This window comes from Phalacrocorax aristotelis, chromosome 2 (genome assembly GCF_949628215.1).
Source record: "Phalacrocorax aristotelis chromosome 2, bGulAri2.1, whole genome shotgun sequence".
NCBI lineage: Eukaryota > Metazoa > Chordata > Aves > Suliformes > Phalacrocoracidae > Phalacrocorax > Phalacrocorax aristotelis.
The window spans coordinates 98,093,151-98,116,082 of NC_134277.1; the positions used below are offsets into that span (position 1 = coordinate 98,093,151).

The 22,932-nt window shown below is 37.9% G+C and overlaps 1 long non-coding RNA gene across 2 annotated transcripts in view; it reads left to right on the forward strand.

Annotated features, from left to right (window-relative positions):
* LOC142053187 (uncharacterized) overlaps window positions 1-19,852 on the forward strand; it is a 71,128-nt gene extending 51,276 nt beyond the window's left edge. The window contains exons 3-5 of one of the 2 annotated variants that reach the window (XR_012659111.1): window positions 6,391-6,865; window positions 19,352-19,481; window positions 19,576-19,852. This is a non-coding gene — a long non-coding RNA (uncharacterized LOC142053187). Of the gene's footprint in view, window positions 1-6,390; window positions 6,866-19,351; window positions 19,482-19,572 lie in introns of both variants that reach the window. The other variant, XR_012659110.1, reaches the window with a different exon arrangement.
* The last annotated feature ends 3,080 nt before the right edge of the window (window positions 19,853-22,932 follow it).

Below are 22,932 nucleotides of genomic sequence, written 5' to 3' on the forward strand. Positions count from 1 at the left end.
GTGGAGTAGGTACAAGAAACCAGAGATGTAATCAGCTATACTCTATGGACTCATAAGAAAATTAATAAGAAAAACCCCATGATTCATAAAAGAAGGTATAAAGGTTGCTGGATGATTTAAGGCCAGATTAACAAATCACTGCAATGCAATTTATGACTTTAGATAATGGGAGGTCAAACATGTATTACCAGTTGACTTAAATTTGATTTGACTGAAAGATAAAACTCCGCTGCATGAACCATCTTAACTGAAAGCCTCTGCTTTACATTTCTCACTGATGGCACCCTGGGGAGGCAACTTTCTTGGCATTTCACATCCAATTTAAGCACATCATTGATGAAAAGATGGCTAAATTGGTGCGTCATTTTGTAATAAAATATCTTACAAATTGTTTATCTGATCAATGGAGAATGCAGTCTCAAGCTGTTCAGGGCTAATGTGCTCATTGCATTAAAATAGTAAGTTATTGACTGTCAGAGGGACCTGGGAATTTCTAAACTCAGTTCACATTTCCTGAATGAGAGCAACATAATGCATGAGAATAGTAGGTTGTAAGAGATTAACTCTGCTAGCTGAATTCTCACTGAAATCAAATAGATGTGAGTAGAGGGCACTAAGCACTTAGTGGGAAATGTTCAGCTTTTCATATGATCAGGCTGTAGAGGACAGAAAAAGGTCTTATTCTTACCTTACTTATGCAGGATTTACACCACTGTAATTCCACTGACTTTATTTGACAAAGCACTGCAACATAAGAGGGAAAGTCATGCCACATGTCTTATATGTCAAAACTTATTTTCAGAGCTGTAGTGAAACATTTTGGTGCTTGGGGTAGGATGGGAGTGCTTGTTCCCAGGTGGGAAGCATCTGGGGCCTCCTCAGGACCAGAGCCATGTGGAGGCTCCCTGGGGAGATGCCTTCTCATTGGACATGGGCTGAGCCAGCCCTGAGGGGAGTTGGGTGGATGTGGTGTAGAGAGAACAGGGTGTCTTCTTGTGAAGGAGCAAGGTGGGGAGATAGGACAGATATGCATTTTCCCCTTCAGGGCTGGAAGCTATTTTTGCTGGAGCTGATGCCCACTTTGCATCCTAAGGGTGGGGAAGCAGCACCATGACAGTCCAGCGGTCCTCAGTCTTGGCCTCACAGGAATGCAGAGTCATGTTACTTATGCACCCTTCTTCCTAGCCATCCATTTGGCATGCTTTGCTACTTCTTTTTTCACTATCATTTTCCCACAAAATGAAGTGGATATGAATGATTAAGAATGGTTTTCACAAGAGGCAAAACCTCAGGAGGTCTGTCTTTAGTGAACAAGGCTTCTGTCTTTACAGGGCTGGCCTCATTCACTGTAGATATGAGAGAGAACAAATTGTGTGATATAATTTTATTTTTTATTTATTTGTTTTCCTAGAAATGTTTAATCTACAACAGAAATGACTGACAGAGAGAAGGAAACACAAAACAAAGTGGCTGGTGGATATTTTTAGTGGGAGGAGAATGCTGTTTTCCCAAGGTTGGGGGAGGAAAAGGCTTCTTTCTTTGCAGCCCATGTGTTCAGGCCCCTGCAAACCTGGGCTCATGTAATCCTTCAGCATAGGAATTGGTAAAAGAGTGGAAAAGAGGTGTAAAGTGCATGTACTAGGAAAGCACCCTCACTGGTGAGATGTAGGATATTCCAAGGTGAGTGCTCCCCGGTCTCTTGTTGAAGCTGCTCCACTGTGCGCAACAGATTTCAACATTGTTATGCCTACAGGGGAGCACAGCACTGCAGGCTGCTGACTTAAGTGTTTACCTGAGAGCTAGAAACAATAGGTTCTTATATCATTCCCTCCCAATAACTATTATAATTAAGTAACAATATTATTGTAAGTACTTTATTCAGCCAAAAATACTAGATACAGATCACATTTCCAGGAGGCGGTAGAGTTCTCTTATGCTTAAAGCAGGTATCAGTGACATAGAAAACTCTGGTTCCCAACAGTGACCTGCAGTACTACAGAGGTCAGGTGGCCAAAATGCACTCCTTTTTCCTTGTCTGACTTCTGGAAGTTAAATAGTCCTAGGCCAAGTACTAGGCCTGCCCTATACATGAATGAGAGACCTAGGAAATCACAGATACCAGAGGAACAAATCGAAGAATACTGCTTTTTGCTTGGTGAATCTCAGATCAAAGAAGCTGAACAAGTAGATAGATGTAATTTTGACACCCCATGACGGCTTGCAGAAAGCTGGGGAGAAGAGAGGTGTTGCCCAAGTACTGACACTGATTCTAAGCTTATCTTCCAAATCATATTTTTTGGCAGAATTTGTCACTAATTTTATCCTCCCCGGACCCCCCACCCCTGAAGGTTGTTTATCTTCAGGAAAACAGGGGGGTTTGGAAGTCCGAAGGGCTTCTGACTGCGTGAACTCTGATGGTTTCTTTGAGATCACAGTTGTCAGGGCTAGTATGCAAACAAGAAATGGTAGAAAATGTAGAAAATGTCTCTGAGGAATTTGCTGTTTAGAAACATCTGACAAAAAAGAGTGTGTCAAAGGAATAACTTTTTGTCAAACAGAGAAACAATGCTAGTTTGGATTTATCTTTTTCTTGATCTCGAAGACTGTTGGCATGATGACTTTTTTAATTTTGGCATTTACTGTCAGCAGAGAAAAGATATTGATGAAAAATTGCACTAAGCAAAATAAAGCGAAGAAAATGAAGGAAGATACTCCTGATGAGCAAGCCCTTTGTTCTGTGGTGTTTCCATCATCCTTAAAGTAATGACCCCCTACTGTTTCAAAAAATGCTGTAGATGGTGGCAAAAGCAGCAGAAACCTGAGTTTACCAGGTTTTTCTCAAAAATACTTTCCTTATGTCCTTGTGTGTTCCTGACATTTGCTCATTTTGGTTTTGTGCAAATGAGAAAAGAGCTCTTTATATGTTACACAAAATTATTCTAGTCTCTTATTAATCTTGTGATATGAGTTGTTCATACGAAATCACTTCTAAGAACTCTTGTACGTTCATTACCAGTATTACAGACTTTATTTAAAATATTATTTTTACATGCACCACCAAGAATACCAATTTTCTACGTAAGTGCTAGTAAACGATTAATTAATATTACTGTTACATTAAAATCAGTGTGTTGATCATGTCCTCATAATCAGGTGAAGTGTCCTTAAGAAATAAAATAATCCTATGTTTTATTAGATTATAGAAATCATATTCAACAACTGGGTAGTTTTGCATGTCTGCCATATGACATCTTCAGAGTCTTTTCCTCACCCAGAGTAATTAAAGCAAAGCCTAAAGCACACACTTGGGTAGCTCAGGAGACTGATGATTGTGTCATTGTCATTATTACAAGACATGCTAGCACCCAAATGCCCAACTGAAATTCTAGGTTTTTTGGTGAAAATGGGGTTGGGATCTTAAATCTCTCAGTTATCGGAACAAATCTAATCTTTATGTGATTCCTTTCTTGTCCTAGTTGGGGTGCTTTTCCTGTCCACTAGCAAAGTCATTACCAGGTGGGACAATGGTGGCTCTTGAACTACCATTCTGTCCTTCCCAAATACTATGGTTTTTCTGGTTATGAGGCATAGTAAGAGATAACAAAAGTATTCAATCTCATCACCAAAAGAGGTCCACGAAGATGATCAGAGGGCTGGAGAACCTGCCCTATGAGGAAAAACTGAAGGAGTGAGGTCTTTTCACCCTGGAGAAGGAAAAGGCTCACAGGGTACCTCATCACAGTATTCCAGTACCTAAAGGGTGGCTACAAAGAGGATGGAGGCTTTCTCTTCACAAGGAGACACATGGAGAGCAAGGGGCAACAGGTACAAGTTGCACCAGGAGAGGTTTCATCTTGATATAAGAAAGAAAGTTTTTAGAATGAGAACAGTCAATCGCTGGAACAACTTTCCCAGGGATGTGGTAGAGTCCCTGTCACGGGAGGTTTTCAAGACATGACTGGACGGGGTGCTAGAAAATCTCGTCTAAGTTCCCCTTTTCCATGAAAGGTTGGGCCAGGTGATCTTTCGAAGTCCATTCCAACTCGGGCTGGTCTATGATTCTATCTCACACAGTCATAGTTTTTTGCTATCGCTGCTTTTATAAGAGTTCTGGAGAGACAATCTGGTACTCTGTATGCCTTCACAGTTTGATGCCTTACTAAGCCCATTGAATAGACATGCCTTTTCAGTAAGTTTCCTTAGAGCTATCAGCACATATCCTCTTTGGTGTCTCTTTGGCCCAGCTCTTGCTATTCTCTGTTCTGCTTTAAATAACCCTTCCACCCACACTTACTAGAAGGGAAACTCTGGTTTTGAATACAACTTTTCTTCAGAATTTGTTTCTAAAAGTATGAGAGATAATGTGTGTATGGTAGATACCAGTTTTGTCAACAGCTTTTGAATCTGATCTTTATTTACAGGTTACCATGACTACATTGATTCTTTTTTTCTGTCAAATGTCTTTTCTGGGTTGCGGACATATTCAATTTATGAAATGCTTCAGATCTCAACGCATGTAGAGTATGAGTTCGTAAAAGAGAAAAACAGTTACTTCAAAAATATGTTGGCCTATATGCTATTCTCATGAAAGTTAGTGGAAATGTTGGCACTTGTACTGAAATTTATAGTCAGCCTTTCAAAACCAACCTACTGGCAGCAAACATTGATTCTATTGGTTTGTCTGTGGACAGTCAAGTCATAGTAAAAATTTGTAAATAAAAAAATAACCGAATTAGTCAATCAGGTGTGACTGAACAGGCACAATGAGATAACTGTAGACCTTCAGGATATGGTGAACTACTAGAGGTGCAGTGTTATCTCATTACAACACACATTTTACTAAAGAATAACATGCTCTGAGGCATGTATTTATGCTGCAATACATTCCTGCCTCAGGCTTGTTTTGAGGAATAAGGCGAAAGGACAAGTAGCTTTAAAACTTGAAAAGTAGATGCCTTTTACTGTAGCCGCATATGTAACATGCAGTTATATTCAGTGGTTTATTGAGTGTGTTAATTGCGAGCAATAAGGCTGAAAAATGTGTGCTCTAATGAATAGCTTCCCCCGTCCCTCCACAACTAAAGCTGTTCAAAATATTTTCAGAAAGCAGACAGAAATGCCAAAGACAGAAATTCCATTTACATTTGAGGACTCAAATATATGTTGTTCTAAAGTTGCTGCTATAGCAGTAAGTAGTATTATGGGATATTCAGTTGGTCAAAGCAGCAGCTTAAATGTTGCCATCTTTTTCCTTATGACGAGAGAACTTAGCAAATACAACAACTGCCCAATCTATTTCATCTTCACGAAGGACAAACCTGTGGCAAAGAAAGCAGCTTTTCTAGGAATGAACAGTTTAACATGGTGGTCTGATTGTTCTTTGCTTCTAGTGTAGTGGAAAACTAGGGTGGCCCAGTGAAATTCTTTGAGCGATGTCGGTAAAATCAGATCTGCAATGTGACACTCTCCGTTGAAATCAAGAAGAATTAGAGACTGATCTTGGTGCAGGAGGGGTTTCACCCACAGGTATGTTACTAGAAATTATAATAGGTTGCAGTGAGGTATAGAAGTAGCTTTCAAAGTCAGTGATCAGGGATTCATGGCAAAAGAGATCTTTTGTGCTTCATCAAGGAGAAAAAAGAACAGAATAATTTCTAAACCTTAAAGTAGGAGAAAAAAAAATAAGAAGTGACTAATAGTGGTTCAAAGAAGTGAAATCTGGTAGAAGGGGAATGTAAAACTAAAGATAATTTGTTATTATTTCTGTGTTTGTATTACACTGGCATGCAATGTTCCAAAAGATGTTGCAAGAAGAAATTTAGTGTCCTAAGCAACTTCAGGCAAACACTAAGAAGAAAGTCTGGCTGGGGTCCTGCCAAATTAATTGATGAGGGCAGATGCATGGGAGGAATCGTAATACTAATTTTACAGTTGCTGTACTGGGCTTCCCATAGGTCAGCTCTGTGTAGTTGATGGCTGACCTGACCATAGAGCACTTACAGCACTATACTAAAAGAATTCAAGGATGGTCTACCAGAACTAATGTATATCAAATAAGTAATAATTTGGTAGGGGAATTTCTGCTTTGAGTTCCCAGTAGCTGTCTTGCCCATACCTTTAGGGGATGGTATTTTATCTCAATTTCCAGTAAGTATGGTAATAATTTAATTTTTTGAGCCATATCAAGATTGCCCTTAATCTCTGTGTCAACTTCATTCTGATCTGACTTTACTTTTTCTTTATGTGGCCGAAAAGTCTCTTGCTATTTGTTCTCATCATTGTTGCAGGATCTTTCTCATTTGGCAGTAATTTTAATTCTATGGAAATGCCTTTTGACCTCTGAGACACAGCATTTTTCATTGACCAATTCTCTTTTCCCTTTCCTTACAGGCTTTCCATACTGGACAAATAACGAACACTGAAATCGTCAAGTCTGAGAACAGCATGATGAGACATAAAAATCACAGATAAGTTTCTGTTGACATTCTTCCACTATTAGAAATAAGCTGTCATGAAGAAAAGAGAAAACCGACAGAGGGTGGCTGGAAAAATTATTTATTTGAACGGGGGAAAAAGGGGATATGTCACACTTCCCTTTCAGTCTTTTTCAAAACAAAATTGCGATCAAGGTATTCAGTTCAAATTCTGAAATTTAAGCTTATTATAGAAAAAAGAAATAAATTGTCAAATTCAAAACTTTCTGATTAACACAAAATTATTCTACCTAAGGTTTTTGGCTTACTACATTATCTGTATTTTGACAGTTTTTCTTCAATTTCAACACCTCCTGTCACTGGTTCCAGATATTATGCAGCTACTTTCTTCCAGCTGGAAGGGGTAGTGGAAGAAAAAGTGGATGGAAAAGGTGATGGCAAGTTTTCTTTGATTCCCAGGTTTTCTCTCCCAGAATATTTTCTGTTACTGTGCTAAATAATAGGAACCTAAGTTTTAAGACAGATGTCTGGGGAAAAAAAAAAAAGAAAGGAGAAAATTGAAATTATTGTTTTTGTCAATCCTTGGGAAAAATGTGATAATTGAAAAAAAAAAAAGCACCCAGACAGAACAGCGCTTATACTTGATGGTCTTATTTTTGTGGAAGAGTCTCTTATATTGACTTAATGACATCCACTGGAATTGAAACACAAGTGTCTACACAAGGGACTTACCCTGTTTAATTGCATCAATTGAAAGTGATTCAATTTTTTTGGCAGAGACAAACACAGGGAGATGGAAAAAATAAATGGCTATTTTTTTAATGGTGAAATAAAGGGGAGGAAGCAAAGCAAACAACTTATGGCCCTGAAATGCCGTATTATTATATCTAGGAAACCATGACCAAAAGATGCTAATTTGTCTCAACGCACTCACTGTGAGGGTTCCCTTTGATCCTCCTGCCTTTCTTAGAGTGTGATGTTCTCACATTTTAATGGAGTATCATTTAACATTGAGATGCAGGGAAAAATGTCCAGTAAACAGCTTTCTTGTACTGATTTGGAGCTTGTGGGAAAGATTATAGCACGAGCTGGAGCCTGCCACAAGAGAAATGGATTATTACTCTGGGAACACTTACATCAAGGAGGGCCCTTTTACAGCTGAGAGAGGCAACCTTTTACAAAGAACTGTGTTCTGTGAACTCCTTGTCAGCTTGCTGAAAGTGCTAACTCACTTACAGCATACAGGTCATTCCTCCCTAGAAACACGGGAGAAAAGCTTTAGCATGCTATTTGTGATTTCTTCTCCTTGAATGTAAAGATGTTTTCTACAAAATGACACCCCATCAAAGAAAAAAACTAAAAATCAGATTTAATGAGACAGATGGTTTAGGGAGACAGGAGAAAAGGGGTGGCTTAAAAGGCATCAATGCTATATTCACAGTAGCTTAAGCTTTCAACAAACCAGGCTGCGTGATTTGGATAAAATGGGAGTGGTGGCATTTTCCAGACGAAATGCAGTTCTCAGAGCTGGGTAACAAGGTCTCCCTGAATTTCCCCACCCCTAAAATCCTGCTTTTCTTCCTATCAGTTTCAGTGTTATGATAAAATTAAAAGCCTCACAAGGGGAACATTTATAAATCTGTTTTTGAAATATATTTTTTTTTAAGTCAAAGAGAACTATAGAATAAATTATTACAAGGACATTAAAAGGATTTCATTTCCTTGAGCATACATATGCATTCTGCTGCAGCATGTCCTCTCCCTCCCAGTGTAGCCATTGATCCACAGCTTTTGTAATGAACTCTAATAACAACTCTATTACTGCAAGGCTCCTGATTGGCTCAGGCACCCACAAAATTAGCTACAAAGAAGCCAGCTTGTCAATATTAATTCCGCCACAGAGATTACTTGTTATGGTAGAACAAAGGTGTTTTGGCTCGAGCTGAACAACTTAACTCCTTGTCTCATAAAATTTAAGCTGCTATTGATCGCCTTCTTCTATTGTGCTGAAGGATTAAAAAAAACAGGCGCGCGCGCACACACGCATGCAGACCGGCACCAGCATGCTGAATCACTCCGATGCGTTCTCCTAAAGCACCAGCCACCCCCTTCCTTTCCTTCCCCTTCCTTCCCCTCCCTGTCTGCTAAGAATCATTCAGTAACATGAAGCAAATTAAATCAATGAATTCATCCTAGCAGATGGGTGCTTTAACAGTCAGTTAGCCTTTAGATAATTGAGGCGTTGACTCCGGAATCATAAAATGGATGGCTCGTTTGTACATTTTACTGAAATAGATCACCGAGGTTAAATAAATGAAATCCCATTTGTCAGGCGGTAATAAATGGCCTCCCCTTCTGCAAACAGCTCTGTTTGGCCTAATAAATACAGGGATGTTACAGTGCTCCTCCCTTGATAGGGTTATGGCTTAATGAAATGGTCTTTCCTCTGCTTGTTTTTGCCTCCTCCTGCACCGTGTGATAAGTAGCGAACCAACGAAGCTTGTAATTACAATCTTACAGAGAACCCAGCCAATCTGTATATAAATCTCGCCATCCAATTACAAGATGTAATAATTTTGCAGTCAAGCTGGTAATGAGGTCTAATACTCATGCATGTGATAATCCCCCCTGGATGCTGACTCTATCAGATGTTAGCTTTGTAATTATACTGGCAGAAAATCATTATTTCATGTTCAGCAGAAAAATGAGGTTGGTGGGAAGTTAATTTTCTCTATGCTCTGTGAAGCATAGACAAAATTTTAATGATTTAATCATTATGGTTATCCCTTTTGCAATTGACCCGCGTTACTTCTGTAGAAACATTGGCACATTTAAAAGTCCCTGTTACCCGATAAAGCTTGCCAGGTATGCAGCTTTTAATGTAAGAATAACCGTATACAATTAAACTATTAACCTGCTTGATAGGGGAAAAATCCATAGTTTTTATGTTTTCATTATTTACACATAGGATCCAAAGGAATGTTTATGTCCAGTCTACACTGCGATAAAAAAAGACTCTTAAATAAAGGAAAAAGAAAAATGCTATAATTAGGATGTAAGCTCTCGGAACAAAACAGCAGGTTCACAATGGTATTTTAGCAGCTCAGTAATCTTTTGTTCCTTTCCAGTGTAGGAGGCATTCATGAGATGTTATACCTCTACACAAAGAGCTTATTATGCATAATCAGCATTTTCACAAGAAATAGTTTAAAGGAGTCGCTTGTGATACATATTTCTAATTGTTCTTTTCTGTTCTCAAAATTTTCTTGTTATTTCTGTTTGTCTGGCCTGCCAAGGGGAAGGACACAGAATAAGAGAGAAGTCACAACATTGAGATGGGAGAGTAAGAAAATAAACGGCAACGCAAAGCAAAACTACAGGGAAGAAGTTAGGCAGGGCAAAAACCAAAGCATATTGCAAATTTATAGCAACTAAGGTATTTAAGGATAAATTACCTCAAAGAATCAGAGTTAATAAAAATGTCATCAAATTCTTTGTGCTAGGATTTCAACTAAAGACTGGAAGACATGTGTCCAAGTAGTACTTAAACGCTCCCCAAATCACTTAGATTTGTAAGCTTGATTCTGCTATTTCTAACTTTTGATTCTGTGCCCATAATGTTTGTTTACTGTTTCACATTACACACACACATATATATGTGTGTGTGCATGTATCTATATGTGCACATATGTATGAGTATATAAATATTAATGTGTATAGATGCTCTGGTTCTCCAAGACAGACATTTTTAAAAGGTTAACCCAATTCTATGTTCTGGAAGTATCTTTGTACTTCTTTTTGAAAAAGCAGCAGGATCAGGACCTGTGCTGCACTTCAGTTCATGATTTTCATGTAGGCTTGATCTGGTGTGCCCAGAGGCTTATCAAATCAGAACCCAACTAGTATATTTAGTATCTAAAAGATAACCTCATGTTTGATTCCTGCTAGGCTTACAAGGTAAACATGGAGCTTTTGTCTCAAGACAAAAGCAGTTATGGATAATGTCCAAAGAGTAACCTGCAGGTAGGCACATCTTCTGAGCCCTTGGGATGTGGCTGGTTCCATCTAACCTCAGATTTGGCTTCCCATACCTGGCCGACTCATCTAGAGTCCCTTTACAGCCAGTGAGCACACCAGGGCTGCCCTCCTCTTACCCAGCTGAGTTACCTACCTTTGTATAAGGTGATCTGTATCCCAGAAGTGCCTTTTTGTCCATTGGCTACAAAAAATAGCAAATCACTTCAGATTTTGTTGAGGCTACAGAGTAGTCAAAGATTAGTTGAAATAAATTTTACCCTTACCTCCTCCATGGATCCAACCCAAAGTGGCTCTGGAGAGGGCCTGGGGTCTGTCATGTATTATGTATTAAACTCCTAATCTAGTGATATAAAAAAGGCAACTTGACAGACACGAATCCTGATCTAATTATGTTTCTCAGCCTTAAAAAAGGATTATTTTTTAATGAGTCCCGTAACTCAAAGCACATATATATTTAGACAATTTATCAAACCTCTTAAGAAGAAAATCCTGACATTAGTTGTGGCGGTTCCACTGGTACTCCGTATGTTTTCTTCCTGCAAAAGCAGGAGGATGGTGACGAGGATTGCAGATGACCTAAAATTAATTAGGTTATTAAGAAGCAGTGAAGTCTAAGGGACTTGAAGAGGGACATAATACACTAGTCAAATGGACAGTCCCTTGCTGACAAACTTATTGTGTGTAATGTGTGTTGGATGGAGTAATTTGAAATACTCAATGCCTTACTGGATACAAAAGAAATTGTTCTGAGTTGGTAGAAAGATAAGGGTATTATTACAGACAACTGAGTCCAAAGTAATAAAAATGCAAATAAAATATTAGACTAAAAATAATATGGAAAATGAAATAAGAAATGCCATTTAAGTCAAAGACACTTCCTTTTCTAGAAATTTCATGCCATGTCACCCGGGTTTGCCATTTTTACAAATTTTGTCATGCGTTTGCCATGTTTTCATGGGGGTGGTTGGGTTTAGATGTATTCTTCAAGTCATGGTTTTGAGTAATGTTTCCAAATTTCCTTAAAAAACCCCAAATATATATATATGATTCTATCATTTTTTTCCATAAATAGTAGCTCAGGTGGAGTGTGGCTTCCTAAAGGTTAGTGTCCTGCACTTTTTTCTTTCCTGCACTTCAAAGAACCTCCTTGTCTGCATGTGCCCTCATCTTCTTGACCCACTTATCCATTTGGTGAGCAAGTAGCAGAATGCATGACTAGTCTGCAGCAATGTGTTTGAATGGATGGCAAGTGTGCATCTGCTGTCAAGGTAGCTATTTATGATCTTGCAAAATGGGTAGGGACACTGCTGTTTAGCTGCCTTTTCCTGGGAAAGGACATTGAGTGTAAAATGGAGTGTGCAAAATTGATGCAATTGGCTTTTCTGTGTGAAATATATTTTTGCTCTTACATGCATACTTTTGTAAAACACTGTGAGATGTAGAGATGAACTTGTTGTCCTGAAAAGATCTTAACTTTTTGTTTAGCAGACATTTTTCTCACTGAGGTAGAAATAGGAATAAAAGTTGAGTGAGTTTTACTACTGGCTAGAGAATAGCTGGACAAGATTGTATTTTTGTACCATAAATTAGGTTACAGACTGCAGGCAGAAAGAGGCTGGGAGCACTTGGGTTAAGACGTTGGATTGAAATCCAACAGAACACTTTGGGTGTTGCATAATATTGTGATGTTCTAGAGGGTGGATGTTAATTATACTTTCCTTGTTTTCTGCATGAAGTATTGAAGACATTAACTTGTTTTACAGGACTATGACTAAGTAAATATTTGCTACTCAGCAAGTTCTAAGAAGCGAAAATGGTAGCTCAGCTTCTCTCCCAACTTCAGCAAAATATTTCTGTCTCACCTTAACCTCTCTGAAAATAACAGAGGAGGTATGCAGATGGTGGCTGTGTCTAAAAAGCAACACATTTGTGCTTTTTGATACAGCCTGCAGTAATGGTTGTTCTGTGGTCCAACCATTGGATCTCTTGGAGCTTTCTGATGCTTCTTCTAGTGCAGCGTGGCATAGAAGGGTGTCTCTGGAAGACTCCTAGTTCCTCAGGTTACAGATGTCAGTCGGTAGGTAAGCTGTGTATAAATTTGGGGGCTAGTTTGTTATCCTAGAAATGCTTAATTGAGAGAGAGCAAACCTAGACAAACAATGGGCCATCACTGAGTCATAGGATATGATAAAATATCAGGTAGAGAGGTTGTCCCCTTCTTAGTTGCTCTTAGCACAGCCTCTACCTGCATTCCCTCTCACAGACTCGCTTTTCCCTTGCTTGGCAGCTCTGGCATTTTCCTTGAGCACCATAATTCCCTGAATGTCAGCTATTTGGGATCCTTGAGCCAAAGAGCTTCTCTTAGTCCCACCCAGTCACGTTCACCTCCTATTTCAATATGGACTTTACCTTCAGAACAGTGGAGAACAAGTCAATAAGACTGCACGCCCACCTTGCAGAGGGAGCAGTGTCTGTGGCTTCTCTGTGGACTTTGCCCTGCGCATCCACCTTGTCTTTGTTTCATGACTCTTCTGGGACCTAACTGCAGCCAAGCCATGGAGGTGGAAACTTGGCATACAGAATTCTGGAAACACTCTGTGAAGCAGCCTTTGATTTTTTGTATGGGTTTACAAGAGATCAGCATAATTCTATTTGAGCATAGTTAGGATTATATATTCCACTGAACAAATCCAATCCTTAAAAGAATTTCCAGGTTCAGCCGTGATTTCATCAGGCAACTTCAACAGCTGAACCCATTGAAACTTAAAATAAAATTCCTAGTGTATTTTGTGCAGAAAATAGGAAGTCCTTTTGTGATGCAAGATGCTACGAAGCTTCATAGGAAGGGGTTAATTTATTAAAAGGCACTGGCTCTTAGTAGTTGCTAGGTAACATTGACCTTTTCCCAAAGGCTATACTCCGCCAAGGAGGGTGCTTTGGTAGAGGTCATGATTCTGTCTGGGGTTTACTCAATGAGTTGGTGGTAACCTGTCCTGCAGGGAGGTTGAAAGGATATAGTTTTGGAACAAACTGCCATATTCCACCTATCCTGCTCTTCCATTCATATTTCTCTCTCTTCTTTAAAAAAAAAAAAAAAAAAAAAAAAAAAAAAAAAAAAAAAAAAAAAAAAAAAAAAAAAAAAAAAGAAACCCACAGTTTCTCTAATTTACCTCTGAAACCACATCATATAGTTGCAAGAACTACCTGTCCTCCCTGCAGACTGGGCACTAGAAATGTGAATGACTGTTTTGTGCCTGTGACTATAAGAAGTCCCAAATTATTTTCAAGGTGATTGTTGAAACCTCTTTTTTTTTTAAAAATGAGTAAGAACTTCTTAAAGCAATGAATTTTTAAGTAAGGTATATTTTTCTCTCTGATTATATGTCAGCATTTTATCTTCTGTATTAGGATCACTGCTTAGTTATTTCTTTAATACTTCTGTGTTTTTTTGTATTTTTTAAGAGAAAAGAAAAAAATTGCTTGCAAATACACGAATTTTCCACATGCACACCCGAATGATTTGTAAGTTGATGAGACAAGCCTAATGACAAGCAGAGTATTTAGCTCTGTGACTAAAAAATTACAATTAGTTTTTTCAAAAAAATAAACATTTTTATATAGCAAAAGGTGCATAGACTTCATCCTTATGGGCCAGGGTAACTTACATGACAACTTGTTAAATCGATTTTATGCTTCTTTTAGATCTGCTATTCAATTTTTTAAAGTGCAGATACCATGGCAACCCCCTCTCTCATATGGAACGTATGCTGCTTTAGAGATAAAGAGCAAGTACATGCAAAGATGGAGCAGGATGACATGTAAACTTTTTTTTTTTAAATATTCACACTTCTTTGGACAAAAAAAGTGTGCTACACAAACATCTTTTCTTTCAGCTACAATATATTTTATTAAGCAATCACACATTTTGTACGATGGAATTAATTAATCTTTAGCTTGTTTTATAAATAATATAGAAGGAAATTACACCCTATGCTTTTCTAATGTGTATGTGCCTGCATGTGTATATATATGCACATATAGAGCCAAAGAATTATTCATACCTCTCCATTTGCTTTAGTGTATAATAACTCCTTAAAGACTGACACTAACATCTATGCTTTCGCTCATTTTCTTACCATTCCTTAATGGTAAGAATGTAGCACAGTTTCTTGGTTTTGTTTTAATTTTATGAAGGAGCTGCATAGCTGTTAGGACTAATTATTTTTTAAAAGAAAAGACAAAACACAGCTGAAGGATCAGTTCTTCTGAGAAAAAGCAGGAGGACCTGTATGTACTTGGCTATCGTGGCAGTTATTTAAATTGTCTGGATCAGAATTTTCAAAAGCAGGATAGTATATTGGATCCCTCAATTAGCTTTATAAATAATTGACTTCAGAGGAGTCTGCTGGGGCAGAGCCTTTTTGAAAATCTGGTCTCTTATTCAAGTTGCTTTAGAAAGAGTTGGATTTAGGTTGTGAGGTATTGTTTATATCCAAAACAAGACAATTGATCAAGGAAACTGCTATTTCTTATCATCAAAACCCAGTTTCCTTCTGTATTCCATGCCTCGGTTAGAGATATGATATACTTGAAATTTCAGAATCTTGCTGCTCTGTTTATTTTTGTATTCAAGCCTGGTTCTGTGATTAAAGAAAGACCTGAAATATTAGTAATATGTCTACTAATACAAGCTGTGCACTCATTTTAGGTTCCTAAATGAGTTAGTTTAGGAAAGAGATGATGACATTTTTTCAGGGTTTAAAAGCACACTACTTAATCTGAAACCCTTGCTGTTCCGAACCTCAGTTTTGTCATTCCCACCCATAAAACCCAACAAATTACTCTCTAATGTAGTCTTGTTGTTGATTATACAGTTGACTCTCACATGCTTGGAGCACTGGGGGGAGGCAGGGTGAAGGGTCCATCGTGTCTTTTCCAGCTTTAAACATTAGTACTGGCGTTTGAGTATCTTTTAAAATGTCATTATTTAAACCAAGCAAACACCTATGCATCCTCTGTCTCATATTTAAGGACTTGGTTTTGATGCATTTTTGACATATGCACTACTGTTTGGCTGCGTTGCCCATTTCCATCTGCCTGTTTTCTGGTCGCTATTTTCACTTGTTGGCATTAAGTTTTGCCATCTTACATTTCTATTTGCCAGCTTTAATAGGTTTGAAAGTTTAGTTTGTTTTTTATAAGCTTGCAAAAGTCCAAAACTGGTATATCAAATATGCTCGTGGCTGCAAATCTCACAGGAAAAGACTCTCATAAGAAACTGACTACAAATAATAAATGGAAGTATAGGCTTTTCTTTCTTTTTCTTCACACCTTTCTGCTGGCAATGTCTGAACCAACTCGCAGTAAAACAGGGAATCCCATTGATGGCATTAGGATGTATGAAAGACATCCGAGCATCACAGGAATTCACAGTGGAAACTCCAAAAATCTTGAAAACTGCTACTCAAAAGTTAATTGTGCATCTTTGAATTATAAATAAATCTCTGTTCATGTTTAGGGGAATTGGATGCTGGAGTTCATGTTCACAATGGTTTTCCTTTGTTGAAATCAATTTGCCTGTACCAACCACTTATGCTTTAACAAGAAAGTAATGTGATGGTGAGAAAAACCATGGCATATTGGGATGTTCCTCTGAGTGCTATTCCCTGAGGCAGCTGCTGGAGATTATTGAAGGGAGGCTAAATCAACATTGCCTACTTTTTTTTCCCCCTCCCCCCTCCCTCAGAGACCAAATGTGTAACCTCTGTGATGCAAATTATATTTAAGCAGCTCTGGGGACTGAATATGGATCGGTGCTTTGGTGAGCTTGGGTCTCTCTATGTGGTCACAGAACAGTTTGTGTCTATGTTACAAGGCCAACTGTTATACGCATTATTTGTATATAAATAAAGCAGTGAGTTTATTCTGTAATTCTTAATGACAGTTCTGAATTAATTTTTTTTTAATTTCAGTTTAGTTTTTATGAAATGATTACTTTCAAAGTGGGTAGCAGTGTTGAAAACCAAGATAACTGAAAAGCATATTACCCAGCTTGGTCTAAGAAATGCATATTGAAGGGTTAACTTCAATCAAAATATATTCATTAAAATACACTCCAAACAAACACGTTTATAAATGTAGATAGTGTATCTTGTAGCTTCCCAGCTCTGAGTTCATCGCTGACTAGAGATATTAAAAATATGTTTTACAAATGCTTTCAAATAATGATACCTTCAGGACAATGAATGAATTACAAAAATCTGAAGGTCTCATAGGTCTATTTGTTAGTTATCAGCAATAATTATGAGTGAATTTTGTAATGCAGCTATTAGGAGTGCTAAATAGACTGTAAATGGTATGGGAAATGGTACAGGAAATGTATTTTTTAATTTATAGATTGTAGCAAATATTCAGGAAATAACAGTAGAATTAAGGGGTGTATATATAGACACTGGTAGATATATTTCTATTCTACTTTAAAAAAAACCTTTTGCTGGCTTTAATTTTCACTTGTGCACTTGTGGAAAATAGTCTTGTTACAGTTGTTGCATATATTTAAAAATATTAGATTAAAATAATCTCTCAAAAATTTTTTCATTATTTTATTTAATAGCCATTTCCATGACAATATTTTAATTGTAGTTGTTTGTAAATATATTCACTTGTGCTCAAAGGATTTATTTATGCATTAAAAAAATACATTCTCAAATTACATCTTTGTTTCCTCCTCATACAGAAATCCCAGATAACAAACTAAATAAACTCCCAGCTCCAGATTTGAGGCAAACAATTCAAAGCATAGGTTTCAAGTAAAAAACGTTTCAGCAAATTGCCTGATGGGCTTGGGTCACTTTCATCTTGGCACTACTACTAAATCTCATATGATTTTACTTTATTTTGACCTAGAATTAAAAAAACACCAACAAACAAAAAACCCACCATCATCACCACCAAAAACTCTTGAGGACGTTTTGCATTAAGGTGTACACATCATATAAAGTAGTGCAATTTTTTTCTTTATTTCACTGGGGCTTTGGGGTCAGGGGGGAAGGTGACAAAAAAAAAAAAAGAAACAGCACTTAGCATAAAAGGCAGACTTTCTCTTAAAATAATTACCAAAGAAAGTAAATTTTGTGAGAACTTGCAAAATGAAAGGTTGTTGTAACTCTTTTTTGCTTCTGCCTGTTCTTATATATTTTGCAAAAGGTAATTCTCAGTAATACCAGCTACAGGATATCCTTAATACATTCAATATGAATGTTGTTTTAGTCTATTAAATATAAAATGTTTTAACTGAAAATGGAACATGTCAATAACAATAATTTAATTATCCAACACACTGTATTTTTAATAGCAGTAAAAAAATAGCAGTTTGAAATATTTCTTCTTCCAAGAGAAGCATTATTTTTAAATAAAAACTTGAATAAGCCTCTGATTTAGGAAATGAGCATGAAAAACCTTTCAAAAATTGTACAAGTTCCCATTAACTGCCATTTAAATGTTGTCAATCAAATCTGTTTGCATCTGTTACTGATGCCATGTGAAATTTATTTATTTAAACTTTCAGTCACACATGGAAAGTTTTGCAGATGGTGTCTCTTCTCATCTGTTTTTTCCAATTTCCCCCCCAAACTCCAGTTCTTATTCTCTCGACCCCCCAATTTGATTCCTCCTTCTAAAAAAATAGATCTAATCAGCAGCATGTTAAACAAGAGGGGATCTTTTATGTATTCTGTGTTAGGACAAGGAAAGCATCGCTGTAGATCACTAGAATAAACAACTCAGGCTGATTCAATTACAATGCCTGGGCCAGGCTTTTATCTGCTGGTGACATCATTTCAATCAAAATGTAAAATAATACAATCCAATAGATGCAAGAGGGAGAGATAGGACACAGACTGCTGCACTTAGTCATTTAATAAAAAAAAGTGGAAGAAAGCTCTTTCTGACAGGCTGCTAGGACTTCCATTTCCAAAACTCTATTACCTTGTATAATAGTATTCAAAAGAATTGAATGCAGGAAATTGTCTATTACTTTTTATTAGCAGAAGCTGTTATGTAGGATACAGCCTACTGCACTGTTTTTTTCTTTGTCCCTTTAATTAACAAAAGCATGAAATCCTATTGGCAATCACTTGTTCTCAAGCTTCTGTTGCCTTCTGTTTTTACTGAAAAGGTAGGGTTTTTCCTTTTTGTTTCCCTGAATGTCCTTTTTTTTTTTTTTAATACTAAAAAAGTAATTTTTTTTCCAAGTCACTGTAATCTAGAGTCTATCAGTCACCTTAATGGGCTAGGAGAGGGTAGAATGCGGATACATTTCCATAGTCGCAGAACCGTTTTTATAAGAAAGTTTCCCATTTGAAGAGTGAGGCAGAGTCAGATTGTAACCATGCATAGCCTAGTGCCAGTCTCCTGACTGTTTCACTTGCTAGCTGAAGTTTACGTTTGTTACTTAATTTATATGATAGAGAAAAAAGATAAATTGATACATATCGATTTGATAGATGCATAGTGCAAAGAATCATATTATTTCTTCAGGCCGTATCCTTGATCCTGTAAGATTGTCTGTGACAGCATAGGACAGAACTTTGTAAATATCATTAATCTGGCCATCCTACACAATTCTCTTAAATTTTACTGGGGGTGAAACTAGTAGACCTGATTCCGATGAGGTGTAGTCTCACTGACTTCTACATTCACATATATAATATACTAGAAGGCTGATATAAAGAGTAGAACACTAACATACCTTTGGAAATAATAGATTTCATTGATTTTATTGACTAATTACGTATATAATTCAGGTTTGCTGCCATTAGGTTCATGAAGGTCATAGTAACTTTATTTAATAGTAACTTCTATCTAAATTGTGATATCAGGTAATGAACAGGATCTTGCCAAGGGCGAAACAATGGCCACTACAGTTGTCACTGAAGTGCTCTTCCCACTATGCATACCATTTTAGGGTGCATCACGAAGAAGCAGACCGAGTCAAATGGCTAACTGCAGGTATTGTCCAGGGAGATGTAACTCCTTAAATGAATTTTAATAACATTTTCTTCGCTAATGCAATGATCTCTTCTTCTTTTGCATTTACCAGTAGCAAATAGATGTGAAGAGATCTGAGGTCTTTTGTAGTCTTCAGAGACGTTGGCCTTATGTCTTCCTTTGCTAAGAAAGAGATTTCTACCATTCTGGATGGCATTATTATTATTCCCAGCACGTGGTAAGCTTTTTGTGATGATTTCCGGAAAGGATACATATGTGGATGAAGTAATAAACTACAGTGTTGGGAATGAACTAGCAATGACTGTAATCACTGAATAATTTTAATCCCCCCTTTCACAACCATCAGGTGTGTTTTATAATTTTTCAAATTCATATTTGAATTATTCTATCTTTTTTATTATTTCTATGACCATATGTTGAGCTTCATGAGCATATGGAGTATTATGGCCTCTGTAATTTGGGTGCCTGAGCCAAAGTTGCATATTAAGTTATTCAGCCCATCTTTCCCTTCCTGACAGTGACCCTACCTTCTCAGTTAGGATGAAAGGTTGGACCAGTCCTAAGCCTCATCAATATTCCAGAGGTAAGGGTCTTTTCCAGGAGGTGAGGGCTATGGATTTCAACTCCTGGAGGCTGCAGGAGTATCTAGCACTTTGGTCCCTTAGCTTTCAGCTGAGTGAGCTGTCTGGTAGGCCGCTAGTGGAAAAGAAGTGTGCTTCTGAGCTCTGGCCTGGGCTGAATTCAACATTGTCCAAGTACATTAGGAGAAGTCTATATGTGCATGATGGAACAGAGACAGTTACGCACGTCTTCAACCATCTCTCAGTCCCATCGCAGATTAAGATGTGTATTAGTTTAGAGAAGGGTAATGCATTTACGTGACTGTCTCAGTGCTTTAAGAAACTGTCATCCAAAATGGAGATACGAGTTGATGGTAGGCACCCCTGCACATAGTGCTGGAGAGCAGACATTTGTCAGAGGTTCACTGAGTCTTCATCTCAGTCCAGGTGGAACTTATATATCTGCATCTTAAAGCACAGTTTTAACCTAAAAAATGCATATATGTCAAATTCCATGAGTCAGAACTAGACCTCTTCCTAAAATATATGCCATATTCAACCACAGACTGCTTTTTTGACCTTACTTCAGCATGAAAACGCTTAGTGAGAGAATTCCATAGCTATCCTGACCAAAGTCCTCACTTAAACGATTGTAGTTGAGACCCTTTAAAGTAATCTTTCTTCATAGGAAAATAAGCCAGGAAGGATAGCAAATGGCAGAATTAACAACTGAGATCCAGAACCAGCCTACTGTAAAATGTTTTTGTGAATGCTGAGGATACAGTCCCCTCTGGGTGAAAGTAGAATGTCTCATATGCCATAGGGTTGACCAATGTAGGCTTTTTTGGAAATCTGTATTCAGTGGGCATCCATGAATGTTCAGTTTATAACAGAAAAATTGTTTTCCTAGAATTTCCAAAAAACCCAGTACGTCAGGCACATGAGTTTAAGAAAAAAAAAATTGAGACAGTGCTTGTTGGTCCTGGTTCTCCAGTCTAGTAGAACCTAGGAATACAGAGGTTACCTTCTCTGCTGGATGCTCCTCTGTTCTCCTGCTGTGCTACTGTGCTTTCCGCTGCACACGTGTCTGCCCAACTCTAAGAATTTTAGCCCCGTTTTCCAGTCCCATCTGGTTTACACCTTCCTTCCTAGGGTCAGCTCTTGATATACCGCTTTTAGCCTTATGTTTTTGTTCTCCTGCAATTTCTTGATTCCCCAAGCTCTGTTCCATTTGAATTACAGGGATATTCTTTCCTGAAATCTGAGGGTTACAGAGTCCTGTCCCAGCTGGAGACTGCTTCAAGGTCTAGCCAGAAATGACAGAAATTTTTTTAATAGGGATTACTTTTCCATGCCTATTTATCAGTATGTTTTGAAAATATTTGAAGTAGTCATGTAACTTTAAAAAACTAGACATGTCATAAGAAACCCTATTTTTATCTAAGAAAATTTTGTTTTATATTTTAGATCTTAAAAGGTCTGAAGCATTTCCATAGTTCTGATTAAACTCATGTGATGGGAACAGATATACAGAAATTTGGATAATTAACTGTTAGCTTTGTATCTTTCTACCTTTTTTTTCCTCCTTATAACAGAAAACTATGCCAAAATAGCAAAACCCTGTACAGTTGCTAAAGACAAGCTGAGCATCAAATCTACTCACCTTACAGCTTGTTTAGAAGTCTTGATATCCCTGTATCTTTCAGTGCAGGATGATGTGCAGAGTTTTGGGTGCAATAGTATGTACAAAATGCACCAGCCTTTTCCAAAATTTTTCTTCTGGAAATAGTTTTGCAAAGTGTTAGTCTTACGTAAGCAGGGAGCAGCCAAGAGCAGAATTTGGGTGGGTTTTTTTATAGCTTTCACACTGTGCATTTAATCTGTGTGTAAATTAGGGTAGATTGTATTACGGTTTTGGAGGTTGTATAGTTCCAGTTGTTGGCCCTCCGTTTCACCATTATCTTAACCTAAGTCATGCTTCATTGCACATGCATGTTTGGTGAGCAGGCTGTGTGGTCAGAAAGATTTATCAGAGAAAGCTTATACAGGAATGTACTTTATTCTGTGAGCATCTTGTGACATGCTGTTCCTGCTGTATAAAATGTACGTATTACAACTGTACATGAAAGTATGTGTTGGTCTGCTGTTTAATGTGAACACTGCAATTGATGAGGTTTACATAAAACTTTGTGCTGTCCATACATGAATGGACTTACGCACCCAAAGAGAGACTTAGAATGAATTTAAGCCTGTGGATCCAAACCTGAGGTTGTAAACTGTGGCTCATCTGCTGCATGTTGGCTCCCAGGCTTCTTGGCTTCTTTTACTCATCCAGGATTGTCCCAGGCTTGATCAATCAGAGCACTTTAGACCATCTGGAAGCAAGAAAGTAGATGTTCCCTAATTTTGTTCCTAGATTTTGTTCCCAAAATCTAAATCCTTTAAATATCTGAGTCCAGGAAATGTTTGGAGACTGTACTGGATAGTGACTGCTGGGTAGGGCTCTTCTGAAAACACACGGGCAGCTGATAACTTCCTTGGCAATTTGGCTGGAGAAGTGCACAGTTAGCAAAGCAGTTTCTGAACATGCTCAAGTCATCAGAATTCAGACTGGAAAGCCTTTGCTGCTGACGGGGCTATCTCTGGAAACAGGCAAAACAAGCAGTTGTCTAGAGCTGCAACATGACTATAACTGGGTTGGCTGCTGTTGCAGCTGCTGCTACAGAAAGGGTAAGTATGTGTGGGGCAGCCACTGCTTCTGGAGGGGTTCCATACCCAGTTAGTGCTGCTGTGTCTCTCATCAGTGCAGATAGGAGAGGAGCTGTGAGCTCCCCACTGCCTCAGTCCTGGCGCCACTCCTCCTCCCCGCACTTTTCTTATCCAGGCAAGAG